Below are 16,297 nucleotides of genomic sequence, written 5' to 3' on the forward strand. Positions count from 1 at the left end.
GGGAACGACTCAAACAGTTCATCTGTGGAGGAGCCCAGAGTCTTCCCCTCAACCCCAAATGAGGTCTCATTCTTAACCATAGCTCTGCAATCAACCCCTAAGGTCTCAAACCTCAATGCAACCTTGCGTCCGAGGCCAACCCCAGAGTCCGACGGGGAAATGAAGCTCAACCCTGTTACCTTTCACCCATAAGAGTGAATGAAGAGCTCCATTCACAGGAAATGGATTAACTGCCTTTTAACACTGAAAATCCCCTTTTAGTCTTTTAAGATTTCATATCTGTTATTTTTAACTATACTCATGACACTCACCTTCTCAACCATAAATGTGAGAAGTGTGAAGTCGAGAGTTAGAGCCCAGACTGTTTTATCCTTTCTTAACTCTTTTAAGTCAGATGTGTTTTTAATACAGGAATGTGGCCTGCCATTTTTAAATCACTACAGAGAGTGGGAGGAGTTATGGCCACAAACATCGATATGGAGCAGATCAAATGAAAACAAAAACGATGGAGTGGCCATTTTAATCAAAAACCCTCTGGTCTTGGTGATGGGCAGCACTGTGGTGAGGCACAGCCGGGCAATTTTAGCACACTTGACTTTTATGGGAAAAGATTTTAACGTCTTAAATATTTATGGCTTTAACGACAAAAATGACAGGTATGACCTTTTAGAAGACTTGCAGTTCCACATGCTAGGTAGGGCACCTTTAGTTGTGGGGGGGATTTTAATTGCATTTTAAGCAAGAAAGATAGGAAAAGAACAGGAGAAGATTTTAGAATCGACAAAACATCGGTCTTATTGCAGGGCATATGCAGGGATTTTAAACTTCTGGACTGTTTTAAAACCACGCATCCCAGAGAGGAGGGCTTCACCTGGTTCAGTGGTGATGGCACCAGAGCCTCTCGCATAGATTACCTTTTATCACGTGACTGCCCACCAACCGATGCTAGATTGCTTTCTTTTCCGATCACGCAATGCTATCCTGCACCCTTTCACACTCGTCTGGTGTGACAACAGGAAGAGGTCTGTGGAAGCTCAACTGCTCCCTTTTAGAAGATAGAGAGTTAGTTAGCCAATATAGGGAGCAGTACCAAGAGTGGCAGACCCTTCAAGACTTTTACGAGACACGTGCACGCTGGTGGGAAATGGTGAAAGGGAGGACCCGGACTTTCTTTAGACAAGAGAAAAAAAGACAGGGACAACAGACGCATGCTGGGACTGCAGAAACGACTCCAGTGGTATTTTAAATTAAACCAGCAAGGGATGGATTTTAACGAAGAGATAAAACAAATTAAAACAGAGATGTCAGTTTTAGCAGAGATTAAAAGCAAGGGTGTCATTTTAAGAAGCAAAGAAAGGGAAATAGAAGAAGGTGAGAAGTGCTCAAGATATTTCTTTAAAGAAACGGTTGAACACTTTTATAGAGAACTGTACAGCGAAAAAGCTGTTAAAAATGACACCATGACTGAAGTTTTAAAATTCATTGAACAAGCAGTAGGAGACAGTGTGCTTTTAACCCAAGATTTTACCATACTCGAGATAAATACATGTATCAAGAGTTTTAAAGCAGGGAAGTCTCCAGGAGAAGATGGCCTTCCTTTTGAATTTTATTCGACATTTTGGGACATTTTAGCACCTGACTTGCTTGCTGTTTTTATGGATTTTGAACAACTTGACCGGCTTCCTGACAGTTTTAGAGTAGGGATAGTGACTCTCCTTTATAAAGACAAAGACAAGACCGACCTGAAGAACTGGAGACCTATCACACTTTTAAATTTTGACTGTAAACTTTTTAGTAAACTTTTGGCATCACGTATGTCCCTGTTTTTAAAAGAGCTGATTCACCCGGATCAAGCCTGTGCTGTCCCGGGGAGGAAGATCACCGACAGCCTCGTACTGATCCGAGACACCATCTGTTATGCGAGAGACAGAAACATCCGGCTGGTAGTCCTAAATTTAGATTTTGAGAAAGCCTTTGATCGGGTCTCGCACCAGTACCTTTTCCAGGTACTGCAAAAAATGGGGTTCCCAAGAAGGTTCATAGCCTGGGTGGGATTGCTGTACCGGGGAATTACCAGCAAATTCATTGTAAATGGGCATCTGACAAAAGCAGTCAATATAAACTGCGGCGTCCGTCAGGGTTGTCCGTTATCTGCTCTCCTCTACGTTACGTGTATAGAACCACTGGCACAGATCTTGAGAAGGGACCAACGAATCAACGGGGTAGGAGTCCCAGGGAGTGGGGGACTGGTGACAAAATGTGTTCTATACATGGACGACATAAACATTTTATGCACTGACCTTTTATCTGTCAACAGGACGCTGGACTTGACTGACTGGTTTGGACGGGCCTCTGGGTCAAAGCTGAACAGAAGCAAGACCCAAGCCCATTTTTATGGGCCGTGGACAGCGACTGAGACGACAGGACTCCCCCTGACTGTGACCCAGACAGACCAAAAGATACTTGGGATTAAATTCGATAGGGAGGGGAGGGAAAACAAATTGGCCAGGCATAGTAGGGAAAGTCAGGCAGAGACTAGGGTACTGGAGACTTAGAGGACTGACCATAGAAGGAAAGGTTTTAATCATCAAAGCAGTGATTTTACCTTTGCTTTTACTCATCAGTTCCATTTTCATCCCTCCTAGAAGAGTGCTCTTAGACCTGGAGCGAGCCATCTTTTACTTCCTGTGGGGCTCCAAGTGGGAACGACTGAGGAGAGACGTGATGAAAAAGGAGAAAGGAGGAAAAGGAGTGCCGGACCTGTACTTGTTTTTAGGAAGCAGATACACCGCACTACACATCACAACCACCACAGCCCCATCCAGAAACCCCAAGACCACAGCAATGACACGTTTCTGGATGGGGTCTTACCTCAGAACACTAAAGATTTTACCCACTGATCTTAGAGTACCTGTGTCTTTTAGCCTGCCACCGGCCTATGCTTTTATCCAGACATTTTTAAAGCATTTTAACCTTGAGCAGGAAGAGTTAGAAGTTTTAACCAACCACCGCTCTCTGATTTCTGTTGTGCAAGAGCGGGAACCGGTGAGTCCAGTGCGCGGGCTCGCTTTCGACGAGCCCTCAACAGTTTGGCGTAACGTGAACCATTCCGCTCTTCCAAACAGACTCCGGGACCTGTCGTGGATGGTGGCTCACGAGATCCTCCCAGTCAGGTCCGTAATGCACTCCCGGGGCATGTCAGCGCACTCAACTTGCCCCCGACCAGGTTGCGGCATCTGCTCTGGGAGTGCAGCGCTGCCGTAGAACAGTGGGCAACGGCCGGCTCCTTGCAATTCCCGTGCTTGCCAGCAAGGGAGGTCCTTACGGCACAGCTGGTGCTGTATGGGGTGAGCCACAGAAAACAAATACCAGCACGTGACTTTGCCAAACAGTGGCTCACCCTAGCCGCCATAAAAGACGCCATGTGGACCTCCAGAAACTTGCTGGTAAGGAAGCACATGCAGATCCCCCCCGTGGCTGTGATCCGGATGGCTGCAGCGATGGCCCAAACGGCCAGAGCTGCAGGCGGCAGGCCTAGGACACAGCCACAAAGAAGAATCGCCTCTGTGCCCATTCGGACGAAGGAGCCGGAGCCACACGAAAAAAGTTCAAAGCAGCGGCGGCCTGACCCTCCGGGTGAGGCAGGTGGGAAGGAGCAACAGGGTGAGGGTCTCCTCTGAACGCCACGACAGGATCCCGAGTGACGCAATATGTTTGGGGGAGCGAAATGAGTTATCCTTGGTAGGGACTCACTACGCTCCTGCACAGCAATACACTTGGAAGAGAGCATTTTAACCAATGCACTCCGCTTTTAAAGACTTTTTAACATGGACACTCAATACACACAGACATACACAAGATGAAATAAAACCTTTTATGTGTACCTTTATCATATGACAACTTCCATCTGTAATTTATAAAAAAGTTTTAAATATGGTTTTGCAAATTGCACATATTGATAAAGATGTTGTATTTTATTTATTTTTTTTTTTTTTTTCAAGGGGAACTTGTATGTTAAATATGTGATGTATTTTTTATGAAAAATTTATGAAATGAGTGTCAATAAATCTTTTCAAAAGAAAAAAAAGAAAAAAAAAAGACGGGAAAGAAAACTACAAAGAGGAGGATATACGAACAACAGAAACAACATGGCTGCAACAGCCAACAACCAGCAGACGGTCCCAAAGGTTGGTCTGAGGTTTACCTTGCGGTTCCAGGCTGTTTCAGATGCAGAACAAGTTCTATCAAGAGCTTTTTTTTTGCAAGAGTGTGATTATCGGGCAGCTACACCTGAAGGTGGAAGAAGTCTATTGCAGTCAGTGGAACCAGCAGGAAAAGGCTTTTGACGTCACCCTGAGAGATGAGGATCTCTACAGAAGAGTGGTTGAAGTCTGCAGCAAAGAAGCTGGGGTAAGGCCCTGTCCTGTTACCAGGTTCTGAATCTAGACCGAACAAATTTCAGAACCATCACCGTACATATGTTCAACCCTTTTGTGACTGACCTGGCGTTAGCTGCATTTTTGGAGCAGTATGGAGAGGCTGTGACAGCTGCTAGGTACGTGAAGGATCCAATGGGGTTTTGGACTGGAAGGCGGCAGTTCCAGGTACTGCTCAACCCCGACACTGAAAGGCCTGGTGGACTGCACCCACCTGCTTTTTAGCCTTGGTGGGGATTGTGGGATTCTATACTACTCCCGGCAACCACCTTTCTGTAGGAGGTGTAGGCAGTCTGGCCACACAGAGGCGAGCTGTGCTGGAGCCAGCTGTCGTCTTTGCTTGCAGCGGGGCCATGAGGCCAAAGATTGCACTGCACCTAAGGCCTGTCATGGATGTGGTGGACTGGACCACCTATACCAGAGCTGTCCTAGCCGCAGGAGGACTTTTTGCGGAAGTTGCCAAAACCAGTGGTGGGCTGGAGGGAGTCAAGGAGCCAGGAAAGGGACACAAACCTGCGGGGAATGTCCCAAGGAGGCCAGCGCGGGAAGAGTCGGGCGCTGTACTTTCTGAGAATACAAAATGCCTATTTATGGCCCAGTTTCCCCTAAGGTGAAGCAGGGGCACGGAGAGGCTCGCAGGTGTTGGAGCAGGGCTCCCAACTGAAAGTGGAGAGAGCGAGGAGGGGGACACAGCAAAAGACAAGGGGAGGGGAAAGAGGGTCAGGCAAAAGAGGAGGGAGCGGATGTGGTGAGGGGTGATGGAGTAGGACAGCAAGGCAGAGTAGATGAGGAAGTAGAGGAGGAGGTGGAGACACAGAGCAAGGGGTAGGTGGAGGGGATGGGTCAGTCCAGAGGAGTTTGGGCGACCTGCTCCTGTAGGGTTGGGGCTGGGTTTTGATCTTTCCCTGGCCTGCTTATGCTGACATCCCCATCAAGTGAAGATGCGTCACGATGGACCCAACAGGCCATCAAGCTCGCCGAACCCAGAGCCCTTTTCCTGGGCAGAACAGATGGACAGTGAGGATCTTTACTCCCGTAGGGAGAGGAACGTAGTTTGGAAACAAAACATTTAAATTTGAGGAATTTCAATGGTTTGTTTGAATGTTTTTCTTTAAATGTGAGAGGAATGAGGGACTCTGTTAAAAGAAGGGTCATTTTTGATTTTGTAGACTCTCTGCATGTTTCCATTTGTTTTTGCAGGAGGTACATCTGCGGAATAAGTTTTGATGTTGGAAACTTCTCAAGGAATGGACAAAAGGGGATTCAGTTTGGAGTGTAGGGGGGGTCCACTCTACAGGGGTTGGGATTTTGTTTGGAGTTAAAGAGATAGTGGTGGAAAATGTTTTTGTTATTGTCCAGGGGAGAATAATAGGTGCGGATATCACATGGGGGACAGCCAAGCTGAGGGTTATTGTGGTGTATGGGCCGCAAACTCCAGCAGGAAGGCAAGAGATGTTCGGGCTAGTGGAGCCGCACCTTGCCACGAATAGGCAGGTAATTGTAGGGGGTGATTTTAATGTGGAATTAGGTATACCAGCGAAAAATTTATCTCCCACCTTATGGCCAGACATGGCCTGGTATGGGGGGAGGGAGGTCAGGGCGCGGTGTAGGCGGTCCCACATGGCGTAACTCCCGGGAATAGTCAGACGTCTGGATTATGTGATTTAGCAAAATCTTTGAGTCTGTTGGCAGGCAGGCTGCTCCCTGTATTTTTTTCAGATCATGATGGGCTGCTGTTTGAGGTGCGCTCGTGTGTGCCAGGTTTTGGGCCTGGTTACTGGCGCCTAAATATTAGTATTCTTGAGGAAGAGTTGTTTTTAAACAGTATTTTCTAGTGTTTTTCAATGGCCTTCTGGGACTCAGACAAATGTATCCTGGGGTGATAGAGTGGTGGGAGGTTGCCAAGGAGCGGATGAAGACTTTTGTATAAATTATTGTAAAAGGAAGGTGAGGTGGGTGAAGAGGGAGGTGTTCCGCCTACAGCGCCTCCTCGAGCTAGAAATGCGCAAGGGGGAAACAATGGCGGCACGGTAAATCAGCTGGTTTTGCGACTCCCTGAAAGTGCAGCTTAAGGACATTTTTGAGTGTAGGCCCGGGCATATCTGTTGCGATCACGTCGAGAATTCCACGAGAAGTTTGAGACTTGTTCTGCTGTTTTTTTCAGCGCAATATGGGCTGAAAGGAAAAAACAGGTAATGACTGGGGTTAAGGATATGCAGGGCAGGGTAGTGTCAGAAGCGGCTGAGATGGTGTGTGCCGCCACTAACTACTACCGCGCAAATTTTATGGAGAAAGAGGTAGATGTAGGGGAGGAGGTTTTCCTGGATTTATTGACCCAGCGGGTGCCGTTGGACATAGCACAGGCTTTGGAGGCCCCGCTCACCCTCAAAGAGCTTGAGGGTGCCCTCCATAGAATGAAAAGGAAGAAGGTGCCTGGCATCGATGGACTGCCAGTGGAGTTTTATGTGAAGTTTTGGGACATACTAGGGCCGGTACGTTTGTTATGCGCAGAGACAAGAGGCTGCACCAGGGCAAGGGAGAAGCATTCCAGGAGGTGGGCTCCGGAAGCGAAGCGTCAGGGCTCATCGCTTCTCGGCCTTTTGGCTAAGTTCAAGTGCGTTGAGGAGGGACCACTGATGACTTTAAGATGTCAAATTCATCAGCTAATTCACAACAGCAACTAACTGTGCTGAAAAATACCGTTAGATTTGTTTGGAAAAGTGATGAAGAACTCATGGAGAGGACAGTGTTTGGGCAAACCATTCTTTTTGGAGCTTTGGGACTCAACACGGATGATCTTCTGTGTTTGCAGAAGAACGCAAAAGAGAAGTACTACGATGTCACCTTTTTACCATCAGCAAGATGGAGGAGGTAACAGGGCTGGCATCTCGTTTGGCTGATGGCCCGCTGAAAAGCTTACAGGTGCAAAGCCTCTGTCGCACCCGTGAGCGTATCGTTACAGTGCACATTTATAACCCTTGTGTAACAGAAGAAACAACCAGGTATTTTCTTGCCAGGTACGCAACGGTGCTATTGGGTATGGGAGAAATTAGGGATACACTAGGGATATGGACTGGAAAGCGTCAATATCGCATCATGCTGAAAGACGACCCAAACGGTTACGATGGTTTTGCCATCCCCAGCCACTTTCACCATTGGAACCAATAGAGGTTATCTGATTTATGCAGGTCAGCCGAAGTACTGCAGGCAGTGTGCTACATATGGACACCTAGCAACGTCGTGCAGGCAAGTGATGTGTAGAAACTGTGATGGCTTGGGACACACTATGAGAGGCTGTGACCATCCTAAAAAGTGTAGTCTATGTGGGTCAGAGGCACATTTATTTAGGCACTGCCCTAAAGTTGTTTCATCATATGCTAATGCTGCCAGACGGGAGTCAATGGTGACGTGGGTACAGCATATGGAAAAACCAGGGGTCGACGACTGTCACACCTCCTCGTTAAAAGCAATTGAGGATGTAATCGCTGAACTCACAAGAGACAGAGAGATTGAAGCAGCTGTGGCTGATTTGCCTGATGCAGCACCAGCCCCTGTGGGGAGCGGTGACTCAGGGAAAAGCAGGTCGAGGAGGATGAAAGTTTGGAGGAGAACTCATTTGTCGCTGAGTGGGTAACGGTGGCAAACAGAGGTGGAAAGGGAAAAAGAAAGAGGTTGGAGGTGGGCATTCCTGTTTTGCCACCCTCGTCCCCCTCTCCACTGGTTAAGGCGAGCAGGTACAATGTACTTTCGGAGGTTTGGAAGAGATGTACGAAGAAAAGGAGTCAAGGTGCAAGAAAGCAATAAAGAGATTGTGATGACTGGGGAAACTGAATCTGCTGCAGCCGCAATTGAGGGAGATGAAATGGAGAATGGGGAAACTGGAGCGTCTTCGACTCAGCAGGACATTACTGCATCAGACAGTAGCAGGCTTACACCCAGCGGTGTCTCTGGAGAGTCTCCAAGGTTGGCTGCTACTCTCTCACATCACTTACCGGTTCCAGAAGGCAGCCCCTTACCTTCTGAGGAAAGCCGTCCCGGTTCAGAGCGTGGTTTTCCTTCTGTAGAGCCAGATGAGGATGACTGTCTTTCATGACTGGTTACAGGAAGTAATGTGAGTGAACCCATAAGATATATTTCCCCTTTTACACAGGCTGTCTTTATTTCAGATAATTACTTTAAACGTTAGAGGTTTGAGAAATGCAGCTAAAAGAGCTGTGGTTTTCTCACATTTATGTTCAGTTGATTTCTCACTGTGTCTCTTTCAAGAGGTCCACTTGAAGACTGTGGAGGACTTGAATGGATTCACAAAAGAGTGGGTTAAAGGGAATCCAGATGGAGTTTTGGGGGTGTTCACTCATCTGGGGTGGGTACATTATGTGGGAATGCTGAAGTTAAAATTGTTGGGAGTTTCTCTGTGATACAGGGAGGGTTTGGTCACAGATGTGGCATGGAAGGGTATGGGCTTAAGAGTGGTGAATATATATGCGCATGCTACACCAAAAGAAAGAAGTGAGCTGTTCCTTAAGTTAGATACTGTCTTTATGACTAATCGCCATGTTATAGTTGGAGGTGATTTCAATTCACCAAGTGAGGGTAGTAAAACAGCAACCAGTTTCCAAAGTGTGATAACAAAATACAACTTAGTAGATTCTTATAAAAAGTTAATTCAGATGTCCCTGGTTTCACATGGTCAAATAGTAGAGGGGCAAGGAGTAGAATTGACTACATATTTTGTCCATTAGAATTTCAGCTGAGTGGGGCTCAGGTATCACCTGTGTTTTATTCAGATCACAATATGCTCACTGTTGTACTAAACTTGAAGGGGATAAGGTTTGGAAAAGGATACTGGAAATTGAATAACAGCATTCTAGGAGTCCAGCAGTTGAGGATTGCTTTCAGTTGTTTCTTTAAAGAGTGTGTAAAAATGAAGTCGTATTATGGCAATATGTCTGAGTGGTGGGAATGTACAAAGGTCCGTATTAAACATTATATGCAGGTATACTCAAAGAAATCAAAAAAAGCTGAATTAAAGGAATACTATCAACTGCAAAAATCAATAGAAAATTTAATGGCACAAAAAACACTTGTGGGCATACAGATGAGGACTTACTGAAACACTTACAAGATAAACAGAGTTTTTTTTCACAATAGAGCGGAGGCCTATAAATTTAGGTGTCTTACGGAGAAGTGGGAGAAGGATGAAAAGTGTTCTTCTTATTTTTTCAAGCAGTCTAGAGCAAGGGTGAAGAGAAGGAGTATTGTCTCCCTTCTAAATGAAATAGGAGAGGAAATTGATGATCCGGTTGGTTTAGTAGAAGTTGTTTCTTGCCATTATTCCAAGTTTTTAGCGCAGAAACAGTAGATCATATAAAAGGCACAATATTGTTAAATAACATAGACAGCGCCATTCCTGACTATTTGAAAATAGAGTTGAAAGGGACATAGAACTGGAAGAAATCTTGAAAACACTTATGTCATTGAAAAATGGTAAAGTGCCAGGAATAGATGGGCTTACGAAAGAGTTCTACTTGACTTTCTGGGATGACATTGGGCCTCAGTTGTTGGAATTATTTACTTTCATTTGCACATCGGGGATTATGGGGAGATGTATGAGAGAGGGGGTGATCTCCCTTCTACACAAAAAAGGAGATGATCGTATAATCTCTAACTACAGGCCCTTAACAATGTTGTGTGCAGATTACAAGATTTTTAGTAAGATTCTAACAAACCGATTGGTTTCCACATTGTCTTTTATCATAGGTGTGGATCAAACATGTGCAGTACAAGGCAGACAGATACAATGGAATTTACAAATGCATAGAGATTTATTAACTTATTCCTGGGAAAGAAATCTTCCCCTTATTGTTCTCAGCCTTGACCAAGAGAAAGCTTTTGACAGGGTCAATCATGAATTTTTATTTAGGATATTGGAAAAATTTGGGTTTGGGAATAGATTCAGAAGTTGGCTAAAAAGTTTATATACAGAGGTAGGAAGCAGAGTTAATGTCAATGGCAACATTGGGAAATTGTTTAAGCAGACCAGAGGGGTTAGGCAGGGGTGCCCAGCATCAGCTCCATTGTATGTGGTGTTTATTGAAATTTTGGCATGTGCAATTAGGAAAAATGCTCATATTAGAGGCATACAGCTGCCAGGTGGTGAAACTCTGACCTTATCTCAGTTTGCAGATGACACAGTATTGTATTTAGAAAATGATTTTTATTTACAGGAAGCTATGAATGTTATTGAAGTGTTTTCAAGTGCATCAGGGTCTAAGATCAATAAAGGGAAATCACAAATTAAATATGTGGGAAAGTGGAAGGATAGGATCGACGCAACTCTGGGTCTCTCCGTGTGTTCGGGACCAATGATTTTATTGGGCATATCCTTTAGTAATAGGGATGATGTTGAAACTAATTGGGAGATAAGATTAGGCAAAGTGTTAACAAAACTCAATATGTGGAAATTAAGAAGGCTGTCTTTCAGTGGTAAAGTTTTAGTTATAAAATCTGACATATTGCCAACATTACTCCATGTGGCATATGTCTTTCCTATGTCGCCATCAATTTGTTTTAAGCTACAAAAAGCTTTGTTTGATTTCATGTGGGAGGGTATGAATATATTAAAAGAGAAACAATGTATCAGCCAGTTGAGAGAGGAGGTAGAGACATGCCCAACTTCAGGTTGAAGTTGAATGTGCTATTTTTTCAAATGTTGGTACAATGATTATGTCACCTCCTCAGCATAAATGTCAGTCTTTAAAGAAATTTTGGCTTGCTTGTCATTTGAGACCCTTAACTGTGCCATGGGATAATAGGTTTCCCAAAGCAGAAGTCATGCCGGGGTACTATAACAGGATAATCAGGTGGGCAAAGAAGTACAAAGAGTGTTGGGAAAGATGCTTAGTCCTTAATCACAAAAAGTTGTATAAGGTAATGATTGCCAGATTTGACCCTAGAAATGCAATTCATATTCCTACCGAAGTGTGGAAGAGAACACAACATAAGCAGTTAGACAATAAATTCAAGGATTTTAATTGGCTAGTGCTTCATAAGAGATTGGCGGTGAGGAACACCTTTATTTAATCATAATCTGACCAGAAATAAGTTCTGTCCAAGAGAGAGATGCTTGGGAACAGAAACTGTAGAACATGTATTATTTGAGTGTCCTTTTGCACAAGAAGTTTGGAAGGAATTGGGTCAAAAGTTTGTTTTTTTGAAGGATTTGACTTGGACAAGGGTTCAGTATATGGATTTTGATTTGGAGGGAAAGAATGTGAATAAAGTCTTGGAACTTGTGTCTATTGTGAAGGCCAAGTTATGGGAGGTAAGATGTAGTGCCATTAATGGTGCGACCAAGTGGTCAGTGCGGGGCACTGCACAGAGTATTGAAGAGGCAATGCAGAGGTGTTTCCAAAGGGAGATTAATAAGTGGGGAATTGACTCAATAAAAGACAGATGGAAAATAATTTATGGACATGTATAGATGTCAAGGGAGCTTACCTTCTTTAGCTAAAATTGTTGATCTTTTTGTTTAGTTTCAAGTGTTTGTGTGATTGGGTTTGGTCATGTTTTCACATGTAGACATACTGATGTCATCCGGCATTATATCATAGTGTGAATGAAAAGGTGGAATAGATCTCATAAAAGGAACTAAATGGGTTCGAGTATGGGAGTCTATCCTTATTGAATGTGAAGTTGACTTGGTTGTGATGTTTGTACCATAACATGTGTAAAGTTTGTTTATGAATCAAATAAATTATATATTTCCAAAACAAAAAAAAATCAGTTCTTATCAGTTTAATATCTGATATGTCCTCTATAAAGGGACGACGTATTAAACGGATTTTTAGCACCGGGAGCTGAAAGCGGGGCTCGCTCCGCTCACTCCACGCATCGACCCGGCACTGCAGCGCCGCCGGGAATGGTGCACCCTTCTCCTGCCTTGTGGAAACACGGAACCGAGAGGTTCGCCACGGAGCCGGGAGGTTCGCCGCTCCGCTCGACGCTGGACCAAAAGACTCGAGTCGGGGTGGACGGCAGTTCTTAGGGCTGGGAGTGGTGGGAAACCCTCTGTGTACTCACCGATGTTCCTCGTGGAACCTCATTGGGCCCCCAGTCTCAAATCACCGTGTATCGGCGCGCGACGCGTGCGCATAATCGACAGCCAGGCGAAGCCTCGAAAATGCAGCCAGATTTGCGCTTTGGATTGGCAGGGGATATTGCCCCATTGCGACCGGTATACAATACCTGTTAAATGTGCCCTGCATTTTCCCTCCCTCTCTCTCACTCGTGGCCGAGGGCTTGGCATGCGAGCCTGAGTACTCCTGATGTTAAAAGCCGCAGAGACAAGAGGCTGCACCAGGGCAAGGGAGAAGCGTTCCAGGAGGTGGGCTCCGAAGCGAAGCGTCAGGGCTCATCGCTTCTCGGCCTTTTGGCTAAGATCAAGTGGCGCAAGAAGGGAAGGAAAACTACAAAGAGAAAGATACACGAGCAACAATACGACATGGCTGCAACAGCCAATAACCAGCAGACGGTCCCAAAGGTTGGTCTGAGGTTTACTTTGCGGTTCCAGGCTGTTTCAGATGCAGAACAAGTTATATCAAGAGCTTTTTTTGCAATAGTGTGATTATCGGGCAGCTACACCTGAAGGTGGAAGAAGTCTATTGCATTCAGTGGAACCAACAGGAAAAGGCTTTTGACGTCACCCTGAGGGATGAGGATCTCTACAGAAGAGTGGTTGAAGTCTGCAGCAAAGAAGCTGTGGTAAGGCCCCTGTCCTGTTACCAGGTTCTGAATCTAGACCGACCAAATTTCAGAACCATCACCGTACATATGTTCAACCCTTTTGTGACTGACCTGGCGTCAGCTACATTTTTGGAGCAGTATGGAGAGGTTGTGACAGCTGCTAGGTACATGAAGGATCCAATGGGGTTTTGGACTGGAAGGCGGCAGTTCCAGGTAACGCTCAACCCGACCCGGAAGGGCCTGGTGGACTGAAGCACCCACCTGCTTTTTTAGCCTTGGTGCGCTCGTGTGTGCCAGGTTTTGGGCCTGGTTACTGGCGCCTAAATATTAGTATTCTTGAGGAAGAGTTGTTTAAACAGTATTTTCTAGTGTTTTTCAATGGCCTTCTGGGACTCAGACAAATGTATCCTGGGGTGATAGAGTGGTGGGAGGTTGCCAAGGAGCGGATGAAGACTTTTTGTATAAATTATTGTAAAAGGAAGGTGAGGTGGGTGAAGAGGAGGTGAAACTGTGGCGGCACGGTAAATCAGCTGGTTTGTGACTCCTGAAAGTGCAGCTTATGGAAATTTTTGAGTGTAGGGCCTCGGGCATATCTGTTGCGATCACGTCGAGAATTCCACGAGAAGTTTGAGACTTGTTCTGCTGTTTTTTTCAGCGCAATACGGGCTGAAAGGAAAAAACAGGTAATGACTGGGGTTAAGGATATGCAGGGCAGGGTAGTGTCAGAAGCTGCTGAGATGGTGTGTGCCGCCACTGACTACTACCGCGCAAGTTTTATGGAGAAAGAGGTAGATGTAGGGAGAGGGGAGGTTTTCCTGGATTTATTGACCCAGCGGGTGCCGTTGGAAATAGCACAGGCTTTGGAGGCCCCGCTCACCCTCAAAGAGCTTGAGGGTGCCCTCCATAGAATGAAAAGGAAGAAGGTGCCTGGCATCGATGGACTGCCAGTGGAGTTTTATGTGAAGTTTTGGGACATACTCCATATTCCACGAGAAGTTTGAGACTTGTTCTGCTGTTTTTTTCAGCGCAATACGGGCTGAAAGGAAAAAACAGGTAATGACTGGGGTTAAGGATTCATGGCAAAAGGGTTTCTTTGAGAATTTCAGATATGTTGGTAGGGATGCAATGATATCATGGACTTTATATCTACTGAACGAAATTATGCATGTATGCTGTATTTGAGAAACTGTTTTTGGAATTGAAACCATTTTTTGTAATAAAAAAAAATTCTGGTTTTATCAGTTTAATATCTGATATGTCCTCTATAAATGACGACGTATTAAACGGATTTTTAGCACCGGGAGCTGAAAGCGGGGATCGCTCCGCTCACTCCACGCATCGACCTGGTACTGCAGCGCCGCGGAACGGTGCACCCTTCTCCTGCCTTGTGGAAAGCCAAACACGGACACAAACAGAGAGGTTCGCTGCTCTGCTCGGCGCTGGACAAAAAGACTCGAGTCAGGGTGGACTCACCGATGTTCCTTGTGGAACCTCATTGGGCCCCCAGTCCCAAATCACCGTGTGTCGGCCGCGACGTGGCGCAGAATTGACAGCCAGGCGAAGCCTAAGAAAATGCAGCCAGATTTGCGCTTTGGATTGGCAGACAAACACGCAGGGGATATTGCCCCATTGCAACCGGTATACAATACCTGTTAAATGTGCCCTGCATTTTCCCTCCCTTTCTCTCACTCGTCGCCGAGGGCTTGGCTTGCGAGAGCCTGAGTACTCCTGATGTTTAAAGAAATAAAGACAGCCTGTGTAAAAGGGAAAATAAATCTTATGGGTTCACTCACATCCCTTCCCTTAACCAGTCATCCTCATCTGGCTCTTCAGAACGAAAACCACGCTCTGAACCGGGAGGGCTGTCCTCTGAAGGTAAGGGGCTGCCTTCTTGAACTGGTAAATGATCTGAGAGAGTAGCAGCCAACCTTGGAGACTCTCCAGATACACCGCTGGGTGTAAGCCTGCTACTGTCTGATGCAGTAATGTCCTGCTGAGACGAAGACGTTCCAGTTTCCCCATTCTCCATTCCATCTCCCTCATTTGCGGCTGCAGCACCTTATCAGACTCCTTTTCTTTGTACATCTCTTCCAAAACCTCCGAAAGTACATTGTACCTGCTCGCCTTAACCAGTGGAGAGGGGACGAGGGTGGCAAAACAGGAATGCCCACCTCCAACCTCTTTCTTTTTCCCTTTCCACCTCTGTTTGCCACCGTTACCCACTCAGCGACAAATGAGTTCTCCTCCAAACTTTCATCCTCCTCGACCTGCTTTTCCCTGAGTCACCGCCCCACAAGGGCTGGTGCAGCATCAGGCAAATCACTGGTTAGGGTAGGGGAACTGAACCTGACCCCCAGCAAAGTGGGAGACAGGACGTGCACGGTCCTTCCCCCGGTAGTCCCTACCCCCACCCCCTCTATCAAAGGCGGATTGGTGGTAATATCCACCCTGAAATGGTCTTTGTCGATCCCGTTCAGGGGATCGACGACGTCTTTTGCCGTGGCGCACCACGGTCCATCCATCATCATGAGCAAAACTCATGATGAAGTTGCTGTTTTTAGAATCCCTATACGAAAGTAAATAAAAATATCTAAAACAAAAATCAAAATTTAACTCAAATTTTAAATTGTGAACTAAAATTATATTTATTTTTTATATTTTTAATTTTTTAACAAACTAAATAATATATTTTTTTTAACAAACTAAATAATATTTGTATTTTTTAATAATAAAGTGTGCCTACGCGCGACGTTTCGACCACTGTGGGTCTTCTTCAGGCAAAGGCACAACTTAAAAGAAAACTGAAAAGGCTTGCAGATTGGCAGAGATGTTGACTGTTCGATGGTCAGAGCAAGAATGAAAGAAAAAGCCACTGCACTCTATTTATACCCTCCCTTGTAACTTGTTTTAACTTTGGTTTGTGTTCTTAACTTGTATCTGTGTTTTACAATTTGTATTTTGTCCACTTGTTTTTTAACCCCTCGTATGTCGATAAATATAAGTTTTTAATCAGAATTAAACCGATTTTAATATTGTATATCCCAAAACATGAATTATTAATAGTTTTTATTGAAATATATTTATGGGTTTTAAGTCTATGTATAAACATTTTTTTA

General features: G+C 45.2%; 2 pseudogenes; both read left to right on the forward strand.

The window, feature by feature from the left end:
• The first annotated feature begins 12,196 nt into the window (after positions 1-12,196).
• LOC122872708 lies at positions 12,197-12,371 on the forward strand (annotated as a pseudogene).
• A 2,011-nt stretch (positions 12,372-14,382) lies between these two features.
• Positions 14,383-14,559, forward strand: LOC122872709 (annotated as a pseudogene).
• Positions 14,560-16,297: the final 1,738 nt, after the last annotated feature.

The sequence above is a fragment of the Siniperca chuatsi genome, unplaced genomic scaffold, assembly GCF_020085105.1.
Source record: "Siniperca chuatsi isolate FFG_IHB_CAS unplaced genomic scaffold, ASM2008510v1 Contig00088, whole genome shotgun sequence".
NCBI lineage: Eukaryota > Metazoa > Chordata > Actinopteri > Centrarchiformes > Sinipercidae > Siniperca > Siniperca chuatsi.